The 13,741-nt window shown below is 33.6% G+C and overlaps 2 pseudogenes; both read right to left on the reverse strand.

Moving 5' to 3' along the window:
* Positions 1 to 1,004: 1,004 nt before the first annotated feature.
* LOC121391497 lies at positions 1,005 to 3,976 on the reverse strand (annotated as a pseudogene).
* A 7,094-nt stretch (positions 3,977 to 11,070) lies between these two features.
* Positions 11,071 to 13,434, reverse strand: LOC121391498 (annotated as a pseudogene).
* Positions 13,435 to 13,741: the final 307 nt, after the last annotated feature.

Here is a 13,741-nt window from a genome sequence, read left to right on the forward strand (position 1 = left end):
AAGCAGTGAGCTCTGATTCATACTGCTGCCGTCTAGACGAAAAGGGCACACGTGGACGATAGAAATGGGCGGAGTTCTTTAAACACATAAAAGACTTTACAAGTTTGCTTATTCGTCATATAGCAGGAGCGTACTAGTTATAGCGACTTAGTGGTTGCAAATAGACACTAGATAGTCCTATTGCCTTATGATTCAGGGTGCCAGTTTCGTAACAAAAAACTCACCTGTCCTCTCTCTTTGCTGTAAGTATCTCGCAAACCTTTGCTTGGAAGAATCTGGTGCTCTTTGTTGGCCTTCGCTTTTCGATGGGCCATTTAATCTGGTAAGATACAGTTTTAACTTACCGTTTATTTATTATAATAAAATAGCGCAGGGAACAAGGTCTTTCCTGCAAGATACCTATCTTACCGCAGCAATATGCAACCTGCGGCCCAGACGCAAAACTTTTACGTTAAGCACTTGCAGAAGTACTTGGAAGACAGCCCAGATATATCTTATATGAGTCTAGTAGAATGGATACCAGGTGTCGGTATTGTGTGTTAAAGGATCAGGAGAAAGTTGTACATTGGAAACTATTATAAACCAGAGCTGTCCCAACTAGTAGTACTCAAAAAAATGTCAGTGAGAGTTCAAGACTCATTGAATGAAGAGATGGTCACAGGAAATCTAAAGGAAGACCCACCACCTCTTGATAATCTTACTGATATCACATCACAAGAACCGAATTACTGTATTATAATGATCAAGAACATTAACAGTGAAGCTAAATTAACTTTTCAAGTCATTGCACAGGAAAGCAATTAAAGTTTTATTATTTGTAAGTACTTTATTATTTATACTTACTGAATTGCTGTTCATATTATTTATTGTTTTCTGTTGAAAGATAGACTTTTCTAAACAAAAGTCAGATGATGCAGTACAAACACTTACTACAAAGTAGTAGTCCTTAAGAAAACACATCAATAGACCTACTGTATATAAACTAACTTATTTAGTTCAATTCATTAAACTTTATTAAACGCTGCCACATCTACTGATTGTACTATATCTTCAAATGCAGTAATAGCTTCTTCAAGAAAGTCTGTACCAATCTAGTGTGTATTATATATATATTAATAATAATTAATGTAATATAATGAGTGATATTACCTTGTCATCTTCTACAACACAAGATATTTGTAATTTATGAATACCATAAGCCCAATGGAACTAGTTTAGCTAGAGAAAGAAACAAGATCATTTGTGATTTAATTATTAATAATTATACAGTAAATGACAACAAATTTGTATCAGATGACAACAACTTACACACTGACAAGAAGTATTAACAAAACTTATCACTAACTGTAATGTCAACATGTTCATTTTAAGTGGGATGTTTCTCACAACTATGTTCTCCATAGTACAGATACTAATATTCACACACATAGTTCCTTATATTATATAGTTCATATATAATTCCTTACATACCCACATAAATATATAGTCATATACAATTCTTTACATGCTCCACATAATATATAGTTCATATATAATTCCTTACATGCTCCCACAGTAGTCCATCAGCCTCAATACTACGTACATGTTGTTCTACTACTTTCATATCAGTTTCATCATCCCAAGGTTTAACATCTAATATAATATTAGATTTAGCTATAACTGCAGGCTCTAAAGATCATAATAGAATAGAATAAAATTAACAGGTCATTGTTGTACTTTTCTTTTCTTGTCTTGATATGCTTCAATCCTTTCTTGTTGACCTTTTCAGCTAATTGTTCCATCTATAATAATATTATAAATTAGATCATTTATTACTTGGGATTTCTTAGATATAGATCATTCATCGTCTGGGACTTCTTATGTAATTTATTTTATAAAAGTATATTGTAAAGCTGGAAATGTTTATACATAAGAATCTGTATTATTAATATTCATATTGAAATGTCTACCAATTAAAATTTGAAAACTTATAATTACTAATTGTACTAGTAATTTCTATGCAAAATACTTTCATTGTTATAAAGTAAACACAAAATATTACACAATAAAATTTCCAGACTTAATGCATTTAAGTTTTGCTAAATAAAAAGTTATAACTTCCAAACCATCAAATAAAAGAATAAAACTAGGAAGGAAATACAATCTTAGCAAAAGGAGATTTATATTTGTATACCAAACATTAGGGACATATGAACAGTATTCAATTTCATTGAGAGGGAGGAGAGATTATAACCTGATTGTACTAAGTTTTCACATTCATAACACATGCAGACATTAACTACATTCACAAATAATGTTAAGAATGCATTACTGGGGCATTAAGATCATTTGTCTATTTAGTCCACAAACTTTCAAGTACATGAATGTTTGATACAAACTATGGTTAATATATAATATATATATATATATATATATATATATATTATCTATGGCCATTATTGGATAGTTATGTAATGTAGACAGGAAGTACAATTAACTACAGAAATATATAACAACATGTACAATAGACTGGTATATATTTCTTCAACAAGACATTATACATTAGCATAAATCAACAATGATGTCATTGGAATTACCAAGAATAATCATTATAAATTTACTGTACATGTTTGACTATATTCATAAGGATATAAATATTATGATTATTGTTATACTTTACACTATATACACTTCCTCTACATTTATGTACAGTCAACTTCTAATGTCATTATAATAATTCTCATTCCCTCTCTCTCTCTCTCAAGGTATGGATGAAGAAAAACAACATTACTGTAATGACCTCATATTCTGATATTATTATATCAATAGCCTCATAAGTTTAAATAACTATTTATTTCATCAGTATGTCATCAACAAGAACAGCAAATTTGTCAAGTACAAAGAGATTAAAGGTTAGAAGTATCTATAATAGTGTTAGCAGGGTTTCATTTAGGGGGGGGGGCAGGAGGGGGCATTTGCCCCTCCTTCCCAGAGTCTTGCCCCCCCTTGTACATTAGGTTAGCCATTTTTTTTCAAGGGGTAATTGGATGTAATGAATACAGAACTGAAACTCAACACAAGGAATATACAGCATAAGATAACCTTAGGCTAAACACAAGGAGAATGTACCTAAACACAAGAAGAATGTACAGTTTTTAACTAAACAGCTATTCTTCTACTCTTTCTATTCCATGTCATTTGAAAACACACAATGGTCTAAAAATGTGCCAGAAGCGATCTCAGAGGGTCTAAAATTCAAAAAATTTTCTGGGGTACATGCCTCCAGACTCCTCTAGAGGGCACGCTGTCGCACACAGTCCCTTCGCCACCCCTAAATTTTCTCTAAGTATTATTTCACCCCCCCTTGTCCGTTTTTCTAAATGAAAACCTGGTTAGTTATATATAATAGACAAAAACAAAACAGGATGTTTCAACTGAAGATCAAATCATTTATGATACAGATACAATTGTTATATCTAGCTTAAATTACAACTAAAATTGCTGACCTCATCATCATCTCCAAAGAGTTCAAAGTCATCATCTTCATCTTCATCATCACCAGATGTCTTTACAGGAACAGTACCTGATTGACTATTACCATATTGATCAAGAGGTTTTTGAACACCTGGAAAACTAATAGAAAAAATAGAAAAAATAATCTTGTCCCCAGACTTAGTAGTATTTGGTGACAAGGTGTCAAGGGAAGGGAAGGGTTAGTATTATATAACAATATTAAAGTACTTACGCTAGTTTTCTCATTATCAGAATATGATGTTAATATGATTATACCAACGTAATACATTAATATATTTTGATGATGGTGGACTACCAATAGCATTGAAGATAGCTACATCACCTTGAGATGGTACATATCTATTATAAGTTATAATAATAAAATATAATATATTAAATACATACCCCTCATATAACTCTTGTCTTTTAAATAGTCATTGAGTGACTGTAGTCCTGAGTCTGTCTTTAAATCACCAAAAACCATTATCACTTACTTTCAGTAATTAACACGTGGTAGCTTAGAACTAACAGAGCATGCTCAGTTAATTATGTATAAACTATGACGCAATAACCTAATTTTAGATCTATTTTTTAATCTCTTATTCATAAATATATCCTCCTTTAGTTGCAATAGGTACATGATAGCCTCACAAACCAGAGCCTTCAGTTAAAGAGAATAATCTGTCTAGCTAACTACATGTTGTACATAATACTTTCAATAGTATTCTCAATAAAAAACATGTATCATTAAGACATTGTAGGAGTTAATATTTGTCTAGATCTAGTGCCTCTTATTAATCTTTCCAATGAACTCTCTTTACCAATTTCTGAGACACTACTTCTATTACAATATATGCTTCTGGTAAATATCGACCCAAAAATGGTGGACTAGTAATCTCATTGATCACCAATATATAAGTCCCTATACAAACAATACTATTATTATTATTATAGAGTATATTGTATTTATACTGGTGGACAGAACTTGTCACGTTTAGCTTGCATCAATCTTTCTGTCTGTTTATTTTTACTGGTTGATTTCTTTATTTTAGTGCCACTGGATTTTTTTTTCATACTATCAGGAGAAGGACTAGGAGAACGAGATCCCTTAGTTGCTTTCACTGATGGTTTAGGATTCTTTATAGTATCTTCATCACTTGTTGATAACATTACTTTATCTACAAGTGATGCAAGTTTAGGAGGAGGTGGTGGAGGGAGATATAACTGATTAAATTCTATTCTGCCATTGTGACTTTTAGCAGTAGATACTGGAGAGAGTGTGAGAAGGAACTGTTTCCTCTGGAGTCATTTCTACTGGTTTCTTATTCAAACTATACATTGATATGGTACTAGGTCCTGTTAGTCCAGTTTTACTGGTATTTTCAATGGCTGTAGGAGACAACGATAATGCATGGAGTGGTCCCTTTATCTCCTCCTTTGATTCCTCTTCTAATAAATTAGTGTTTGATGATACATGAGGTGTTCCTGGTTCTGACATGGGTAGGTCCTCTTGACTTGAAGGAACAGTAGTAGTGGTATTCCCTTGTGGTACTTGTAACAGTTCATAAGTGATACCATCACCACTATATAATAAGTATGATCATATATGATAATATAGTACATGATTTATACTTACTGTGGTGTAGTGACTGTCTTGTTGCATTCTAATAAATGAGCTATTGATAATGACATTTTTGATGTAGATTTCTTTACACATGATTTATCAATTAATGCAGAGATCTTAAACTTTCTACCACTATCTGTATACAGGAGATACATTAATATCATATGATTTAATTATACCTGCTGTCACCAGTTCTCCTCTCTCATTGACACAATTTAATACGATAGAAAATGTCTTGCTTTTGTTCAATTACTAAATTAGATTTGCGACGTCTCTCAGGTATAATGGCCACACTCTCCTCTACAACAACCAAGACACAATACAAATATATAATGTATCGTTAATAGTACCTTCAGGACGACCATTAAAACCACATCCCTTGGTATACTATACCCGAGGCATGAATTAAGGTTCCCTCACCATGGTAACAATCATTTTTCCATTGACCCTGTAATTCGGTGCTAATAATTGTACTTTAGTGAGTATAATATTATGTACCTCATATATACTGCCATCATGATATTTGAAACATCCATGTCCATGTTTCATATCCTGGATCCAACCACCTTCATACTGATCACCATTACTATATAACAGATGACACTAGATGACTCCATTAAGAGACATAACTATACTGACCTATATAAAATAGTACCTTCTCCATGTCTATAGTGATTATGGAATTCTCCCTCATAAATACTTCCATCATTATAAGTCAGTTGTCCTAAACCTGACAAAAGTGATTAGTAATTAATATATCTCTTACCTTCTCTCTTATTCTCTTGCCAACCTCCTTCATATTGAGTACCATCAGGTGATTGATACATTCCCTGACCATGCATTTCACCACGATGAAATTGACCTGAATTGGAGATATTAATTTATCTATGTGTCTATCAATCCATCTGTCTCTTTATCCATTTATCCATCCATCAATCATATATCCATACCAGTATAAGTTGATCCATTTTTACTAAAAACTCGATATCCATGACCTTCTATTTCACCTTTAATAAATGATCCTTCATAATAGCTACCATCTTCCATTATTAATTTACCATGACCTATAGCACACATATACATTACTATGTGCATACTACAATATACCATGCTTAACGCCATCACGCCATTCTCCGTCATATTTGAAGAACTTGTTCTCATACAAGTAACACTCCTCTACCTACACAATTATATTAATATAATTATACTATATTAATAGTTTATTACCATGTCTCAATTGATCCTTTACTTCTCCTCTATATCGATCTACTAATACTTCATTACCACTGGTCTTGGACATTGTTTATGAAATACTTGTTTCCACGACAACCAAAATTAATATAGTAATTATCTCCGTACATTTCCGTTTATCCTGTTCAAGAGTGTATAGTTCAAAATGAGTGTTCTAATGAAAGGAGCTATATAAACTCTTAATAACTCACAATAATACACACAGCATCATTGTTGTAGGTGTTAAGTGAGACCATCTATTCATTCTTTGTAATAGATTTGTTATTGAAAATTTTATTTATTTATTTATTTATTTTAATACATAAGACAATAATTTTAATTTTGTGAGCTATGTCCCTTGCTCGTTAAAATCTTTCATCAGTTCTTTAACATTATCAGTAATAAGACCATCTGGACCAGTAAGAGTCTAAGAGAAAAGAGAGAGTTTAATAAAGTTGAACACTATTACTAAATGACATACTGAATTGATATTCTTTATGTGGTAAGACACAAGTGCTTGAGTAAGAACTGATGATAGTTTAAGTGCTAAATCAGCATCACGATCACTACGTACTAGACTTGAAAACTAAAAACAAAATTTCAATATCATAAGCATGTTCGAATTACTTACTAATGGTTGTCTTTCTGTTCATTATTAGAAGAATTGAAGGCTTGAGTTAATTCTTCTAGTACATTATCTTTAGTAGATTGAGTTTGATGTCTTTGAAGTGGTGGTAGATGAGTTGTATGAATATTGTGTGGAGGAGGATGTGTAGCATTAAGATCCGTATTAAAAGGAGGATGAGTACGATCCATGTTGGCAGTAGGAGGAGAGATAGTACTCATATTGAGGTGGCTAGCACTTTCTCTGGCAGGAGGAGGACAGATAGAATCCATGTTGGCAATAGAAAAACCAATAGTACCTTCATTAGCAGGAGGGGGGTGGATAGTACCCATGTTGCCAGGAGGAGGATGGCTAACACTAATATTCAGGTAAGGAGGTTGGGTAGTACCCATGTTTGCAAGAGGATGATGTCTAGCATTGTTACTAGGATGAGTAATATCAATGTTGGCAAGAGGAGGATGGACAATACTTGTGTTGTGATAAGGAAGTTGGGTAGTATTCATGTTTGGGTGAGGAGGATGGGTAGCACTTGTCCCACCAGAATGACAGAGAGGAGAAAAGGTAAAATCCATGTTAGGATGAGGGGTGATACCCACTTCATGGAAAGGAGGGAGGTCCTTCATATACAATGCATTGTTTACTAGTTGAGGTGATGGTCTATGGTGGGCCCATTGAACCATACTAGCATGTTGTGGATAAGGAGTAGACATGTGTCTCCAATTTCTTGATCTGTAAGAAGTGTCTCTTTGATCACCTTTACTTTTTATTCTATCACAATGATGTCCACCACTTGTGTGTTTATTTTTACTTTTTTGCCACTTCTTTTTGTTTTGAAGACTGTCCTTTTCCTTACTTGGAGGTAATGGCTTCTCAATAATCCTTCGATGTATAAAAGCTATTTTCTTCCTTCAGCCATCTCAATTTCCTGAGCTGCAGATTTCAATAATGCATGTAAATCCTTTTTATTGTTTTCATATTCCTTTATAGTTTTGTATCGCTCTGGATAATCCTTTTTCTATTCAATAAAATAAACAGTAACTATAAAGCAGTTTCCCTTACAAACAATATAAGTGATATAATCACTTGTAATCAATAAGGAAGTCCCTAATAATTATTCTATTGTGACATACCAATACAGAGGTGATGTGGTTATAGGAAGTAAAATGGAGGCCTTTGTTTGGTTCAGGCGATGTCACCTGACATATTGAACAGTGATACTGTATATACACTGTCTTTATCATCAATCTCCACTGCATACTGTAACCCTGGAGACCGGGCCAATGAATATAATTATAGTAAAACACATTAATCCTGTCATTTGAACTTGTGTATTATCTCATTATTAATGAGGTAATTAATGTTCTAATGAAAGGAGCTATACAAAACCTTTTTCACAATAATACACACAGCATCATTGTGGTAGGCGTTGAGAGAAACCATCTCTATCCATTGTTTGTAATAGATTTGTCATTGATATATAGGGTAGTAATTTCCTTGCTAGTTCACATTATATTATAGTAATTAATTTTATTCTTCATACTTAGATGGACATACTCTATTAATTTACTTAATCACAATAATTATTATAGTTAATTAAGTTTACCATCCCTTGTATACTATCTATCCATTCTACCTATGAGTGGTCCATCCATTGTGTAGAAATCTTTCATAGAGTTCGTAATCCCTATTTGATATGCTGATCCCTCCTGCTTAATATCAACATGAAATAGTGATCTCAATGTTTCCCTAGAGACTGGAACACCTATCATGTGATCAGTACATATTGATCACACAACTTTTATCACCACACCTACCTTGTCTAGTCTCCATCTTTTTAGCCAGCTCTACATTCTAATTAACATGGTTAAGTTATATAATTTAGTACCAAACAGACTTACTTTGTTGTGTTTCTTACCAGTTAGATGAGCCTGTAGTCCTTCAGCTGAAGAGCATATAACAACACATACCTAGACCAGTATTGTCATATTATACTATTAGTAATTAGCCTTACTTTACAACAGTGTGGTTGAGAACACATATAGTCTTCATCACTAACTACAATAATACGACGAACATGTTCTGGAGAGGCAAGATGACTTTCTAATGCCTAACAATACAAAACTGGGTATTACCCAAATGGGTGTGGTCACAGATGTACTTACTGACGGATTATTATGATAAGAGTAACATATTAGGCAGCAAAAATGTTCCCGACTCATCTTGTTTAAGATATTGTGCAGACTTTTCTTGTACTTCCTCAATTGATAATGAAGTATATTTGATGGATTGAATTGATTTGTTCCTTTTAACATCTTTACATATTGGTCCATCCATACTGTCTACATTATGTGATCTTTTGAGTCCAGATGTACTCTCAGAAGGTTGCCATGGTGATTGACCCTCATCTCGGTCCTCTTGATTACTAAACCAAGTGAAACCTTGTTCGGAGGCCATGCGTATAGTTCATTAACAAAATAATTAACGTAAGGCCAAATCATGTGCCGTTAATGAGATTCATGACCGACACAGTCGCGCCCCACAAGAGCATGAAGACAAAATGTAAGTACATATAAAAAGGAAACCAAAGCAGTCATGAGTGCCAGTGTGTGTTGTGGGCCAGCGTCTGCAATACATCAGACCTCTGAGATGGTTACCAGCATACTCTACGGAGTATCCGAAAGGCCGACTAGGATAGGGCTGGTAGTCTCCCTTTTAAACGAGATGAGGCTGGTGTATTTGTGGTTCCCGGTTCCTGAATGCGACATTCCCTAAGAGCTGGAATCCCGTACGGCTGGTTTTAAGTTAGGGCGACGCTCCAGCCAGGATTACCTCGCGAAGACGAGGGTTACCAAGCCAGGTGGCGGTCCCAGCTAGCAATAGCAGGGAATCCTGGAGCCTAAGTGGAAGCCTGAGTGGGTGAGCGAGTAGGAATCGTTTGGGCAACACACAAGGATTTTTTTTTTTTTTTTTTTTCTAAATTAAATAGATCTATTTTAAATATTATGAGTTAAAATCTTTCTAATAAAAGATAATAATTTAAGATTTATCATTATGATGGAAGTCATAATACCTGACCACTAATATAGATTTTTATTTAATTTTTTAGGAGCAATTAATATTTACATTATTTATATTTTTAAGTGTCAAGGTAGCCTGCAAAGAAACACTATACTTTAATGTGAAATTAATAAATGTTGTTTTTGTGTTACTTTTTATTTATGAAATAAATACATTTACATATATATATTTGCTGTTCATTTTTGGCTGGTCAAATTTGAAGAGATAGTAAAATTTGAATGTAATAAAATGTTGAGCTGGCAATTTAGGAGCAATAAATATTTACAAAGTGTCTAGATAGCATGAAAAGAAACACGATATTTGAATATGAAATTGATGAAAATTTTTCCTCTGCATTGTCTAAAAGTCTTGTCAATCTGGATCCTAAAACTAGTTGGGGAAGACTTGTTTTGGACAAAGAAATAAGTAGTATGAGGCTGTGAATGTAATTGTCAACACATATCCCAAGGAATGTACTAACATCATTTTGTCTTGTTCCAATAAATAATTATAATAAAGCTATTAATATTTATAGTTCAGGATTACCTCCTCACTCACTGACAGCATTATTTATGATAAAATCAAGGTAGTAACATAATAACATTAATGAGTCATTCAGCTGCACCTCCATTGTGAATAGTTTATCATGAATTAATTATAGTTTGTTTTTTTTTAACAGGATCTAGAACATCAAGCCATATCATCTTCACAATGTGTTCCAGTACTAACAGTAATACTAACATACTATGATGTTGAAACTTTGTTTTTAAGTTTAGTACGTAGTGATCGTGATACTGAAAACTATCATCAGTTCTTACTCAAGCACTTGTGTCTACCGCATAAAGAATATCAATTCAGTATGTGATTTAGTAATAGTGTTCAACTTTATTAAACTCTCTCTTCTCTTAGACTCTTACTGGTCCAGATGGTCTTATTATTGATAATGTTAAAAAAACTGATGAAAGATTTTAATGAGCAAGGACATAGCTCACAACATTAGAATTATTGTTGTATGTATTAAATAAATAAATAAATAAAATTGTTACGTAACCTTTCTCTTTAACTCCTCTTTATAAGACTGTATATCTCCAGCCCACGTCTTTATTATCCTATTTTCACATACCCAAATTTCCTTAGCAACCTAGCAGTTGTGTATATAATATCCACTAAAGATAACTCCACCCACCTGACTAATAAGTCTAAAATCATGACTCACTAATACCATACCTCCTTCAAACTCATTGATAGCTTCAGCTAAAGCATCAATTGTTTCAATATCCAAATGATTTGTAGGTTCATCAAGTAATAATATGTGGGGCCTACGAAAAGCCAGCCATGCAAATATCACACGACATCTCTGACCATCAGACAAATTTCTCAACGGACATACCTAGTAACAAAAATGTAATTAATGTCAATTAATAACAGGGTTAATAATTTGGGGGATTTAAATGGTGGGGATAATAGTGTTAATTTAAAGGACATATAAAAATTTAATAACATGACGTAATAAAAGGGGCACAAACATTTAATAATGAACCTGTTGTTTTCCTGTTAGTCCATATCGACCCAATATTCTTCTCATTTGTTCCTCTTCTTTCTCCTCAGGATAGCACTTTAACATATAACTTAGTGCTGACTCATCCAAGTCCAAATGATCCTTAAGATGTTGATGATAACGTCCCATCTTGAGATGAGCATGACGACGTATAATACCATCAGTTGGAACTAACTCTCCATCTAATAATTTGAGTAGAGTAGATTTCCCGGCACCATTTGGTCCAACAAGTGCAACTCTTGTCTCTAAATCCATTCCAAAATCAATACAATCATAGACTAAAGGCTATGAATATAATTATATAACCATTCTTTAATTAATTAGGTATTATAATACCTTATCTGGAGCATATCTAAAGCTCACATGTTGTACCATTATGACTGGAGGAGGTAGAATACCACAATCAGGAAATGAAAAGGACACAACTTTATCTTGTATTACTTTCTCTGTCAGACCACCTGCCACCATTTTACTTAATACTTTTTCTTTACTTTGAGCTTGTTTAGCTGAACTGCCACGACCAAAACGTTGAATATAGTCCTAGAACAATAAAGATGCAATGTTGCCATAGCAACACTTATACCTTCATGTGTTGCATCTGTTGCCTTTCCCATTGATAGCGTTTCATTTGATGTTCCTCAAGTTCCAATCTTGTCTTGATGTATGCATCATAGTTACCCTAGATGTAATAATGACATAACCATCCCATGTGACAGTCACGTGACTTACTCCATAGTAATATAGTTGTCTTTTTGAATAAATGAATAATATTAGTACACACACCGTTGAGAAAATCTTGTGAATGAGACACTAACACAATATCCTTTTATATCTATATGAGAGAAATTTGTAGCCACACCCATTAGATTATATACCTTTTCAGTTCTTCCTCTAACCAAACACAAGCCTCCAGATCTAAATGGTTGGTTGGCTCATCCAATATTAGGAGGTGTGGTTTTACAAAGAGGGCTCTAGCTAGAGAAATTCTCATGCGCCATCCACCAGAAAAATCAGAACACTTCTTTGTTGCATCTCATGAGTAAACCCTAATAAATAAAATATGATAACTTTTAAATGCATCCATATCTCATGTACCTAATCCATAAAGTATTCTAGCAGCTTTAGTCTCTGCTGTTATAGCATCTAACTCTTCAATCTCTCGTAAATATCTAATAATCTATCATTATTAGAATCTGTTGTCTTAGATAATTCCTCCGCTTCATCTTCTAAACGAATCCTATCAATTAAAACATAAACTCAAAATGAATACATAAACAAGACAGAGATAAATAAATATACAAAGTTTTGTACCTTTCCTCATCAACTTCCATTACACATTGTAGTGGTGTCTTATCACTGGCTGGCATCTCCTCTGTCAAATGATAGATATCAATGTGGTCAGGGATAGGTAGTTCTCTCTCACCAATGGCCGCCAAAAGAGTGGATTTACCTAGTTATATGTAGAGAGGTGTGGTTACAGATACTACTTACCACTCCCATCAGTCCAGCAAACCATATCTCCGCCCACAATTCAGTTCTAATTTAGTATCACAAAGCAATTCAGCACCATGAAATGTTAGTGATAATCTCTCAAGATGTACATCTCTAGATAATGGATGTGACACAAGGACACCAGTACAAGACCTATGAGATAGCTTGAGTGGTTCGATTCTAGGTGAAGCTCCACCTGGTTTTGGTGGTTCTACTGATGATATAGGCTCTAATGAAGTTTCCTTCTTCTGTTGAAGACTTTACTTTATCTTTATGACCTGTTTTCTTCTTCTCCAAAGCCAACTTTTTACTTTCTTTCTTTTGTTGTTGTCTTTTCTTGGCAGCATCAGAAGGCATCTTGACGATGTCACACACGTGTCTGACCGCACCCACTTAATTATTGACGATAATAATTTCTTTACTATATTATCATTGTTGTTTTCCTGTTAGAATGATCTTTTTTGATTTTATACCACTCCTTTAGAAATTGTACTTTCTGTCAGAACTTTCTGCATAGTCTGCAGCAAGAGTAACGTGACTACGATCTACTGTTATAATAAAATTAAGTCTTTTGATAAATTGACATAAAATTGATTTTTTAATATTATTATAACAATATTTAATAGTGATTTGTAGACTGGACTTCACCAGCAGATGTTACCAC

This window comes from Gigantopelta aegis, unplaced genomic scaffold, assembly GCF_016097555.1.
Source record: "Gigantopelta aegis isolate Gae_Host unplaced genomic scaffold, Gae_host_genome ctg2569_pilon_pilon, whole genome shotgun sequence".
Lineage (NCBI taxonomy): Eukaryota > Metazoa > Mollusca > Gastropoda > Neomphalida > Peltospiridae > Gigantopelta > Gigantopelta aegis.